General features: G+C 39.2%; 1 protein-coding gene across 1 annotated transcript in view; it reads right to left on the minus strand.

Moving 5' to 3' along the window:
* Kcnh5 (potassium voltage-gated channel subfamily H member 5) overlaps window positions 1-13,148 on the minus strand; it is a 297,452-nt gene that overhangs the window by 19,311 nt on the left and 264,993 nt on the right. The gene's annotated exons all lie outside the window — the stretch shown is intronic.

A 13,148-nucleotide genomic window follows, 5' to 3' on the forward strand; every position in this document is an offset into this window, starting at 1 on the left:
GATTTAGGTTACCCTAAGTTGAAAGAACCCCATATTTCATACATTGGTATGAGAAGAATAGTTCCCTGCTAGCGTAATCTATAGAAACTCGAGAAGAGCATTTGTCCTGTTTTCTTGGTAAGAACAGACTATACTACCCCAGGTGACTCTTCAGAGAATTTTGGCTCTGTGTGAAGGGTATCTTTGAATGAGAACTGAGTGGTTTTAGTAGAGGATCATAGGATATGAGAATGAGAAAGAATGGAAACCCATATTTTTCAGAGCCATCTGAACCCCAGGTACATCTATCCACAGAAAACATAAAAGCAAATGCCTTAAACAAATGCAAGTGTATACATATTTATGGTTTGGAAGATTGACTATTGTTAAGATAAAAAGGTTTTCCCTAATTGACTCCTGGGTTTACAACAATTAAAATTAAATCTTAGTAAGATAATTTTGTAAGATTTAATGGCCTAAGTCTACAATTTCCATGGAAATGGCAAAAGCCTAAATAGTCCAACTGGTGTTTATGAAGAAGAAGAAACTGTATAATTTATGTCACCCATATTTCAATATTAAAACTATAGCAATAAATATAGTGTGGAGCTGGCACAACAGTTAAACAAATTACCAGAATAGAGTGCTGGAAATAGAGCCATGTGCCTTGGACACTGATTTACACTGGCAGCAATACTAGCGCATGCCAGAGAGAAAACAGTCTTTTCTATATAGATATAAGTTGAACCGAGTTTCTATCAAATATATTGTATCTCAGCCTTTGCCTTCCACTTATACAGCAAGTGTCAATATATCACAGAACTGTGGTAGGTAAAAAAAATTGAAAAGAAAAATATAAAAACACTTTCTTGACTTTAGTATATAAAAAAGTTTTAAAACATCACAAAAAAAAAACAGTAACCACCTAAGGGGAGGAAGCAAAAAACATTATATTAATCTGCAGTAAGATTTTACAAGATATGTTTGTTCCCTGCAAGATACCACAATAGGACCAAAAAGCAAAGAAGAATGAAGGGAGATAAATACAATATGTAGATAGATTATATACATATATTTAAGTAGATACAATGTGATACAAAGATACATTATGTACATTGAGTGATACATGTGTAGACACACATTCACAAACACGTGTACTCAATAAAGGGCTTATATCTGGGATCTATTAAAAATGTTATAAATTCTTAACCACAACAGATATGTCCAAGGGAAAAATTACCATTTAAATTTTTCAAAGTTATATAAGTATCCATTTAATATGGAACTGTGCTTCCCTTAATTAGACATCAAGGTACTACAATTTAAAGCTACAATGTATTTCCTTTACAAACGAATCAGTATAATAAAATGACAGGAACACAAGTGGTCAAAATAAATAAAATACGAATCCTATATGTAGTTCAGTGAAGGACAAAGAAGTGTGAACAATGGATTTAAACACAAAATGTAAGTATTAAATAGAGGAATACATGTCATGGGGAACACACTAGAGTCTGTGCCACTGACTCCCATAGTTTGAGCGTAGCTTCCCAGCCTCTGTAATATGTATTGACTGTGCCCCTGGCACACCAGATTCTCCAGGTGACTAAGCTGTAAGTCTTTACCTCCCTCAGCTGAGCTGAACATAGTCATATGAATAAAATTTTTCTGGGACTCTCCTACTCTAAAGACACCCAAACTAGAAATTCAAGGCTCTATTATGGTTCATCTTTAATAAGATAAACAACTCAAAATATCAATAATGGAACATACATTTGTAAGGTTTACAGTTAAAATAAAAACACCTAAACAGCATATTCCACCTGTCTATAATGATGAGGCTACATGCAATGCTCTTTAAGCATTGTACTGGCTGGTTCAACTTGTCCTTCACATGCTCATCAGCTCTTTCCTAGGTAAATTCCTTTTTGTGCTTCATGTGCATCAATTGCCAATGGCAAGGTAAGAATAACTTCCTTATAGGGTCGTTGAGAGGCATAATATATTGTGGTACCTAAAGAACTTGGAAGAGTGCCTGAAATTTATTTGTTAGTATTTCTCATACGTACCGCATCAGATAAGGAAGGCTGGCATAGTAGAGACGTCAGATCAATAAAATGGATAGAGAGAGGGAGAAGGAGTGACTGATGGTCATCAAGTGAATGAAGCCACTAACATTAACTGGTCTGAGAACATGGGGAAAGCACTACAAATCTTTGAGAAGGAGCCTTGAATCATGGGCAGGATGCAAGACAGTACCAGTGTAGAACTTTGGGCAGGGTGACACAGATAGCAGAAAGGTGCATAAAGCTAACAACATGGTGTGTATAAAGAGCCTTGCACTGCTCTTTATTCTTGGCATCAAACATTCTTGGAAGTGAGAAGAGAAAGTTAAGCTAAAAAGGTAATTTTACTTTAAAAATTTGTCAATAACTTTCCAGTTCCACGAGAGCAGTCACCATTTCATCTTTTCCCGAAACTCTGTAGCCCACTCCCCATCACATAACACACACTCTCCCGGTTGACATTCCAGTCACTGTCCGGTGACCATCCTCCATCACCTCCTAAGATCACCATCCTCTTCCAGTTTCTAAATGTCAGTGTGCTCAGGCTTCTACCACTTGAAATAACATCTTGAAGAATGACATTTTTGTATTGATGTGTCTGTTCTGGAAAACATACATTTATAATCCTAAAAGATCATTTAAATTCAACATGTCTTAGAGCCAGGGGTGCAATCATTAATTATTTCTAGACAACAGACATGATTCAATACTAGAGAAACATACAGCCAACATATACCTACCTACTACCTACATACATACATAGAGAGCTCAGAATTTATATATATAAATTTATATATATTCAATGTCTCCATACAGTTAGCCAATAGGCATTACCGAGTCTCAAAACAAACTGCCGAATTTCCTAAGAAATAAGAGAGCACCTGCCTAGACTCCTGTACTGTAATTGGAACCAGTTCTTGGATGACACTTGCTATTGTCTCCTCTGAGCTCTAGATATAAGAAAAGGGGTTAGACTATTATTTTAATTATATAAAAATGTGTATTGGGGTTACAGTTTGTGTATGTAAGTGCAGTGCCTATGGAGGTCAATAGAGGGCATAAAATCCAGAGAGGTAGTTGTGAGCTGTCCAATGTGAGTGCTCCAACTGAACTCAGCTCCTCTGAAAGACTAGTACATGCTTTTAACCAAAGAGCCATCTCTCTAGCCCTCACACCAGAGATTTCTAGTGGCCTGAACTGTCACCTCTTCCTTGAAACAAGCTAGATGGCATTTCTCTTAGAGATATGAGCAACATAATACCGAGCTGTAGTGAAGGAACTGTGAATGGAAGTGAAGTGCACCATGTCTAGGCCACACCCAGTAAATAGGACCACTTCATTGTTGCCCATTTTGGGAGTTACATACTTGGCTGCTGTCACTCACTACCTCATGAAGCTTACTTACTCATCCACACAAGGCACACGTGACAGCACAGGACCAGAGCAGCCAGGGGGCCATGATGCTGAAGATGGATGCTGTCTGTGACTCTGAATCTCAAGCTCAGATGGCTTGCCTGAGGCTTGCTTGGGATTGTTAAATACACGGCAGTCAACACCTTATTGTGTCATGGCACTTAAAAGTGAGGGCTTATAGATTTTGAAAAACATCATTTCCTTTACAAAGATACAGGGTTTTCTATAAACTTTCACTTTGATTTCATTTTATTGTTACTAATTTTTGTAGAACTAAAGTCAAAGAAAATTATAATCTAGAATTCTTTGCATGAAAAAGTCTTTTCTTTACAGGCTACAAAAAACAGTTATTCTGGGCATTTACTGTATTTTAAATTGAAAATATAATTTTAGGGTACTAGATGGTATGCAAGGACAAGAAACACATAAAGGACTATTTTCTGGCCCTTATTTTACTAAAATGAAATAAAGTAACTGTTAAGATTCAGCTGTTTAATTTCAAGTTGTGCCTGCAAACCTGATTACCCCATCTCCTTTGATGCTTATGGGGAAAATGGTTCCAGGGGAGAAAAATCAATAACTTTACAAGTAGTAGTGACCACCATGGATCAATTTACTACAATCGATAGCATGGGGATCGATTTACATGACTAACATTCCTTCCTTTTGTCTTCCTTCTGTTGCTATTCACTGTAATGGCAAAGAAATCACTCCAAATTATTTTATCTTGCTTTACTATCCAAAGGAACAAGAAACGTCCTTCCACATCTCATCATGAAAAACATGGGGGTGTCTATTTGTTAAATGAATCTAAGGATGTGATACAGCCACGGGAAATCTTTGTTTCTACTAGATAACATTATGCATAGCTAAAAACAAGTCCATGCTGGCAAAAGTATTTTATCTCCTATGCAAAGTAAAGATACCAAAGCTGGGAGACTAAATATGGTGTGTTGGCTCATGCCCATAATCCTAGCACTTCGGAGACCAAGGCAGAAGGACTGCGGGAGTTCAAGGCCAGTATGGGCTGCAACAAGAGCCTCTATTGAGGAAGGAAGAAAGGAAGGAAGGAAGGAAGGAAGGAAGGAAGGGAGGGAGGGAGGGAGGGAGGGAGGGAGGGAGGGAAGGAGGGAAGGGAGGCGAGGGAGGGAGGGAGGGAGGAGAGGAGGGAGGGAGGAAAGAAGGAGGGGAGGGAGGGAGGAAGGGAGGAAGGAAGGAAGGAAGGAGGGGAGGGGAGGGGAGGGGAGGGGAGGGGAGGGGAGGGAGGGAGGGAGGGAGGGAGGGAGGGAGGGAGGGAGGGGTGGTCAAAGTAGTAGTCATGTGTGGTACTCTTGATAACATCATCTTTTTACTGAATTTACTCCTGAAAAGTGAAATTTGAAGACTTATGACAAAAAGAGCTGACTTTTCAAAAACATTAATCATCTGAATAAAAATAAAGGTAACTAAAGAAATGTCACTAGTCAGGTGGTGGTGGCACACACATTTAATCCCAGCATGCGGGAGGCAGAAGCAGGTTGATCTGTGTGAGTTCGAGGCCAGCCTGGTCTATAGAGCGAGATCCAGGAAAGGCGAAAAGCTACACAGAGAAACACTGTCCAAAAAACAAAAAAACAAAAATGAAAAAGAAAATGTCACTAAAGCCCAATTTGACTCTCTTCCTTTTTAAATTCCATGTTGATGTGTCCAGTATAGTTGCATGGATTCAACAAAGGAGTTGGAAGTTTCCATATGGATTACAAAGCTACAAATGTAGTATAACTTTATATAAAAATCAGAATCACAACTGTACCCTCATGTCTTTTGTGACATCTGCTTTAACATTCAGATGAAATTTGCTACACTAAAGCATGAAAATTAATTATAATGCTTGTAGGAATTTTGTTACCTAAGCATTATAAAATACTTCTAAGAAAGTTGCCACTTCCTTGGGTTTAAAACAACTAAAAATATACTTCAAAACTAGCAGCCTAAAGAAAAAGAGAAAAATCAAATGCTTTTGGCTACATAAAGTTAGGTTTTAAGGGATGGTCAATGTCCTCATGTCCAATGATTCTGCCCTTCCACTGAATTAACCTGTTGAGACTCTGATCCTGAATCATCCTTTGAACTCATCTTCTTGAGTTACACTCTCAGGCTGCCATTCACACACACACAAATAAGAAAAAAATACATCAGTAAAACCCAGAGGGCACATGTGATAGCCCAGGATCTCTGCCATGGCCAGGATTAGCACTTTCTTCTCTCTTGTGGCTATTTCAGCTAATCATGCCTCTCTGCAAAATCCTCCCAACTCCTTCTGTCTTGCAATCTGCAAATAGCCAAGCCTTGTTGATTGGAAAATTGAACTCTCTCAATTCTTCTCTCTGTTACCCTCACTATCTGTAGATAAACAAAGAAGTGTTTCTCCTCTCTCCTTCTTTTCATTTGAGGAACAAACTGTCTTTCTTCTGTTTAAAGCCAAACCTCTGACTTTGGCTCATTCAACCACCTGTTACCTTTAAGACTTTCCAGAATCAATCATTCTCACATCCAGCAATAGCTTTAACTTCTTTTCTGTTGAAGTTTTGACCTTGGCTTTCAGCTCAACTTTTCTAGTTTGGTTAAGAAATGAGGGGAAAAATTCTATAGAACTTAAAACTCAATCTCTTCATTTAACTTTTTCAGCCACTGTTACCATATTTTCTTCCTGCTCTACTCAATTTAATATGCAGCTGAGTATATGCATATTCTATTTGCCTCCCCAGGACACTCCCCAGCCTTCTCTCTCCGCTCTGTGCTCAGAGATGCTGGCCTGTGTGAGTACATCAATAAGCTTATGTGTTGCCTTGTTTCTAGTTACAAGTCTTCAACAGGATCCACTGAAAAAAGATACAGAGCAGGGGAAGAACAGGGACCAAGGTATTTATTTTTATAGCTTTAAAGTGTTCTTGTTGGTTGGCTTAATTCATTCAACCTTCTTGATAGATTCCTTCTCTGTCTCTTATCTCTCCTGATCCACTTTTCTTTTTGTGTTTCTATTTATCTCAAAGCTGCTGAGTGCTGCCCACATTCAGAATGGGTTTTTCCTCCCTGGTTAATCACTATGAAAAGAGTTTCACAGACATACTAAGAGTGTGCCTCATTGTCTTAGTTAGGGTTTTTCTATTGCTGTGAAGAGACACCATGACTGCGGCAACTCTTATAAAGGAAAACACTTAATTGGGTGGCTTATAGTTTCAAAGGTTTAGTTCATTATCATCATGCTGGTACATGGTGGCATGCAAGGAGACATGATGCTGGAGAAGGAGCTATATCTTGCCTTGCAGGCAATAGGAAGTAGTCTGAAACACTAGGTGTGGCTTGAGCATATATGAGACCTCAAAGCCCACCTCCATGGTGGCACACTTCCTCTAACAAGGCCACACCTACTCCAACAAAGCCACACCTCCTAGTAGTGCCACTTCTTATGAGATTATGGGGGCCAATACACTCAAACTACCACACTCACCAATTTTCTTTGAGTTTGAGAATGAAGATTAACTACCACAGCCATTCACTTGCCTTTATGTATAGAAACCCCAAACTTGGCCACACTTTGCATGGAAGTCTCTAATTTAGTTTTCCATGGTAGTTGATCATGATCATCAACATGATTGGTTTGAGAGGTATTTAGATTACTAAAGCACACTTTTCTACATGTTCCTGAGGATGTTTCCAGAGATAATTAACTCTAGGAGGAAACACTCATCCTGATTGTGGACACCACCATCCTATGGGCAAGGGTCTGAGATGGAATTAAGGAAAAAGGAAACCAGCTAACAAGTAGAACCTGCTTCCTGGGTGCCACAAAACGAGCAGCTGTGCTCTACCATACCCTCCCAATGCAATGCACCACCTTACCAGAGGCCAGGGACAACATGCCCCACCAACTCTACACGGTCACCTCTGAAACCAGGAGCCAAGCTAGTCTTTCCTTTTCTGAAGTTGCTCCTGTGGAGTGTTTGTCATAAGAACAGGAAGTGACTGGTCCATGCTCCTCAATTATCTAGGAAGACTCAGCCATTTGTTCCTTGCTAAGGCTCAGTCTGAAAGGCCTTTCTTGGAAGATTAGATATGTGGTGCTAGAGACTTTGTTGCTGTTCCTCCAGGGCTCATGTTAAGCTTCTAATCTCCAAGATGATGGTATTTAAAGACGGACCTTTAAGAAATAAAGGCACGTGGATGAAGTCCATAGAAGGATTGGTGCCTTCTAATAAGAGGTTTGTGGACTCTCTCTCCCTCCCCCTCTCCCCCTCCCCCTCTTCCCCTCCCTCTCTTTCTTCCTCTCTCTGCTTTTTACCATGTGAGGATACAAAAAGACAGAGATGTTCACTGGAGCAACATGTAGGCACCATAGTCTTGGACATCGCATCCTCCAGAAATATGAAAAATATTTTTTCTTTTTAAGCCACCTAGTTTACAATAATTTATTTTACCCTACCAAAATAAGATACATATTCTCTTGGACTGGGAATAAATTTACGCAATCAAAGGTCTTATTTCTTTCTTATTCCCCAGTCTTCCTGTTTCTACTCATGATTCATCAAAAATTGGTGTTGATACTTCGATGTGATTTTCTAAATAAAAGATCTGACCATTCCACCACACTGCTTAAGAATCTTCAGTGGTTCTAGTTTGAACTTGTCGAAGGCACAGGGGTACATTCTTCCTGTTCTGACCCCTATCTGTGTATCCTTGATCCCAGCAGCTAGGACTCTCATGCCGTGTGCTTTATGTACTAAGACAAACATGGTTTTAGTTTCTGGTTCAAATCATAGTATTTTATGCCTGCATGTCCTTTGAAGTCTCTCAATTTCCAAAATACCTTTGGCTGTGTCATTTGATTGTGTCCTTAATGCATAGAGTGAGTGCTTTCCCTGTCCAAGAAGGCACTCCTTCAACCTCTGTCCTCTCTCTGCCATGTCTACTGGCATCATCCTCTCCACTCTCTCCTCCTGCTTCTAAGTAGCTGTACTTGGACTCCAAGCTAGAACGCTATAATATCCTTCATGGAATTAAAAATGTTATATTGAAATTATATGTTAGCCTATCTCCTTTTTATCAGAATCTGGAAGTTCTAAGACTCAATCATCTTTTCACAACTGCATAGCACAGCCACTTGAAATCAAAATAAATACTCACCATCATTTTAACAATCAAAATTAAGTATTGTTAGTAACAAACCTCTTGTTACTCTGGCTTTGTGGCCATTGTTTAGAAAATGTACAACGAGCCAGGCGGTGATGGTACATGCCTTTAATCCCAGCACTCAGGAGGCAGAGCCAGGCAGATCTCTGTGAGTTTGAGGCCAGCCTGGGCTACCAAGTGAGTTCCAGGAAAGGCGCAAAGCTACACAGAGAAACCCTGTCTCAAAAAAACCAAAAAAAAAAAAAAAAAAAAAAGAAAGAAAGAAGAAGAAGAGGAAGAAGAAGAAAGAAAGAAAGAAAACGTACAACAAAATATTGCAAATGGTCCCAAGAAAATTCATACTCTGATGCACTCCAAGACAGTTTTTCTAAGTCTTGAACTGATTGATACACTAAAGGCAGCTGGTGATATGCCAGTGTCAGGTCTTATAATATGTACTCCTATAGTGGTATTTTATTTGTACTGAAATGTGATTTTGATTGTATATTAATAAATAAAGTTCCCCGGGTGCCAGAGCTATTAGAGCCACAGCAAGAGTGTGGCGGTGGTGGCGCATGCCTTTAATCCCAGCACTTGGTAGAAGAGCTAGGTAGATCTCTGTGTGTTCAGGGATACAGCCAGCATTGGAGACACATGCCTTTAAGACCTGGAGGGCTGTACATACAGGCAGTGACAAAGCAGTCACGTGTTTGGGTTTACAACCAATGAGAAGACAGAACAGAAAGACTATGTAAAGACATACACACAGGAAGTAGCTCTCTTTCAGAGAAGTAGGAGTACCACAAAAGGAAGGGTAAGGTTTTAGCTCTGAGCTCTGACCTCTTGGCTTTATCTTTTACATTGGTTCTGTGTTTCTTATTTAATAAGACAATTGGTTACATCTACATACTCCTTTGAAGTAAAACCAAGTGCAGACACGTTCTTTGAACAGTTCAACTTAAAGCTATATGCTTATAAGATGTCATATTCATCTATACTATTATTAGTAGTATTGTATTAGAAATGATGTCCAAGCCGGGCGGTGGTGGCGCACGCCTTTAATCTCAGCACTCGGGAGGCAGAGGCAGGCGGATCTCTGTGAGTTCGAGGCCAGCCTGGGCTACCAAGTGAGTTCCAGGAAAGGCGCAAAGCTACACAGAGAAACCCTGTCTCAAAAAACCAAAAAAAAAAAAAAAAAAAAAAGAAAAGAAATGATGTCCAATGTCCAGTGTCTGTCACCAAAACCAGATTAGATATCTTACAGGAAACAAAACTTAATGGTGTTCAGTTTAGAATGTGGGAGAGGGATTTTGAAGCAGAAGGGATGGTAGAGTCAAATGAAGAGTTACTCCGATCAAAGTAACTGGGTGTCCTAAAAATGTGACAAGCATGAGAAGTAAGAACTATGAGCAGCTACAGCTGTGGTCAGGAAGACTTAGAACATGATTGTGACCGTGGTGGTTGGGCACAGAAAGCAGTGAGGAGCTATAAACCAAGATTACTCAGGAGCCTCTAAGATGCCCCCAAAGACTCCTGGGGCTAAAGAGATGGGTTTGATACTTGCAACTCCTCAATTTCACTGTTTATGTCTTTTTTTATATATGTTACATAAGAAAATTAACTTGCTACTTAGATAACTGTGATTATGTAATCAAAATAATAATTTTAACAAAAGCTACTAATAATCACTTTATAGTTATAAATTATATACATGTTTATGTAATTATTGCTGACTTTTACTTCAAATTATAGCCAGAATCCAACCAGATCTCACTATTTCTACCAAAGCTAATTTGGTTTAAGCCATTGGCATAAGTTGAACTGTGTTTCCCAGAAAAGCCACACTGAAGTCTTCATCCCTAGTATCTCAGAATGTGACTTCAGTTGGAGACACATTTTTAGAGGTGTAATGAAGTTAAAAGAAGATCATTAGGATGATCCTCACTCCAATATGGCTGCTATTCATTATAAACCTGGGAAATTTAGGTACACACAGACATTTGCATTAGAAAGATGATGTGAAGACAAACAGCCACATGGTGGAATGGTAAACAGCAACAGGGAAACGCAAAGGATGCTGGTAAGCGGCAGACATGACAAGGAAGGTCCCTTCCTAGGGCTGTCAGTGACAGTGCATCTACTTAAACTTGGTCTGCATGATTTGAGCATCCAGAGCAGCTAGAATCATTTAGGGATTTTTTCCCATGTTTTGTAAACCATGTATTTTGTTTTCCATATCTAGGATGAACACTTTGATGATGTGTTATACATACATTGAGTAAAATGATTACCAGAGCCAAGTAAACTAATGATCAGTGGCTACATATACTTATTTTTCTTTCTGCATGCATGCTGGGGGAAGGGTGTGTCATTTTTTTTCCAGTGGTGTAACCACTGACAAGTTGTCTTTGCTTCAGTAAATAGCCTCCCACCCATGCTCTGGCAAGAAGCTCTAATTAAACTCAGTGAGTCACATCAAAAAATACAACAGGAAAGATGGAAGAGGACTCATGGAAAGAAGGGCTTCAGTGGGAGAGGTAGGGAGGATGAAAGGGGAACGGATCTTGAAAACAACTGCAATTCATTATATAAAGATGTGAAACTGTCTAACAATTTAAAAAAATCTAGAGAAAAAATTGTGCAGCATGGTAACTATGGCCAGCATTTCCCTAAATGTTTAGTTAGCAGCCTAGCAAGTCAATGCAGCTACAATGGTTGGATATTTGCACCCACCTTCTCATTGGTCTCTTATTCCACAACACATTTGCATCTTCTGAATCCCTACCTCTATAATCTATGTGCAAACTACAAGCAAGAAAATTGAATAAGGATACTTTTTTTATTTAATTTAAAATCTTCCTTTGGCTTCTCATCTAGAGTAGAAACAAAGCCCTGGCAGCTGATGCCAGATCGTTTGATCTCAGCTCCTATTATCAACATGTTTGCTCTCTATGGCACAGCCTCACTGGCTTCATGTCTGCTCCCAAAACATGCCCCAAAACTCCTATCCCAGGTTCTTTTGCTTAGTGCTTCCTCTGCCTGAGTCTTCTGGATGCTCACAGCCTTGCTCCTTCATCTTCTGTGGGATTAGGATCAGGTTTTCCTGATGCTTGATCACCCTATGTATAATTATAATCCTCCATAAACGTTTCAAACTCTTTGTTGTTTCCTTTTCCTTTAGAGCTCCAAACAGTGTCCAGAAGACAATATAATATTTATTTGTTGTTCTCCCAAACAGAAATTGGACAAGGGTTTGATTTGTTCGCTGTTGTAGACTATGCACATATACATCAAGTGAGCAGGTTATTCCTCTTGTACCCTCAAGGGAACATCGAGTAGTAGAATAAAGACTGGCTGCCCTTGGCACGGTGATTTATGTACTTCATTGAAACACTTAAGAGAGGTAAGTGGTCTTGCTATGTAGCCTCTGAGTCTTCATTTGTCTGCTAAAGCCAGGAGCATAAAATCTACTCTTGGCTTCATTGTGAGGAGCAACCTGGATGGAATATACACATCTGTGTAGCTGAATCTGCACACTGTTGTATAAATACTGAATGTTATTAGGATGTAAGTATTCACAGTTTTATAATAAGAGCAATTCTGTATATTGAAGGGTTAGTAATAAAAGATGACATTCTTAATTGCTGAATTCAGCCTTCCTGAAAATAAGTTGTAAAAATGCAAGTGAAAGTAATCTAATCAAGCACAATTTGAAAACCTCTCTAAAATAGGAGCTATGAAATTCAGTTGCTTTATTAACAGCTATTACCATCCAAGAGTTACTGAAAATGCTAGCAACATATTCACAAGAACTCAGGCCATTGAAGCGTTTTGGTGCCATAAAGAGATCCTACAAATGAATTCTTACTTGAAAGTATACTATCCCATAAAATGAATAAAGCATCTACAATATCATAGAACAGATTTTTTAAATTAAAATACAATTATATCATTCCCCTCTTCCCTTTCTCCCTCCAATCCTTCCCTTGTACAGCTCCCTCTTGATCCCTATAGAAATCATAACCTCTTTTTCTCTAGTTGTTATTGTTTTACACACACACACACACACACACACACACACACACACACACACACACAAATACAATCTGCTCAATCTGCTTAGTGTTGCCTGTGTATGTATAGTGTATTATTTCAGGGCTGACCATTTGGTATTGGATAACAAATTAGTGGACTCATCTCTGAGGAAGACCATTTCAGCATTCTTTAGTTGCTCAACGCTCTTTGTCTAGCGGTGGGATCCCATTAGATTTTTCCCGTTCACATTAGAACATCCATTGGTGTTATCCTTGTTTGTGTCTTGTTTAGGCAACCTTATTGTTGAGGCATGACGAATGAAGTTTCCTCATCATGTCTAGAAGATACAATCTCACACAGACTTCCTGGTCCTCTGGCTCATAAAATCCTTCCTCTCCCTCTTCCATGATGCTCCCTGGGACTTAGGTTACAGGAATTATGTTGTAGATGTATCAGTTGGGGCTGGGCACCCCATGGTCACTTGTTTTTTTGCACATTGACCAGCTG

This window comes from Peromyscus leucopus, chromosome 14 (genome assembly GCF_004664715.2).
Source record: "Peromyscus leucopus breed LL Stock chromosome 14, UCI_PerLeu_2.1, whole genome shotgun sequence".
Classification (NCBI taxonomy): Eukaryota; Metazoa; Chordata; class Mammalia; order Rodentia; family Cricetidae; genus Peromyscus; species Peromyscus leucopus.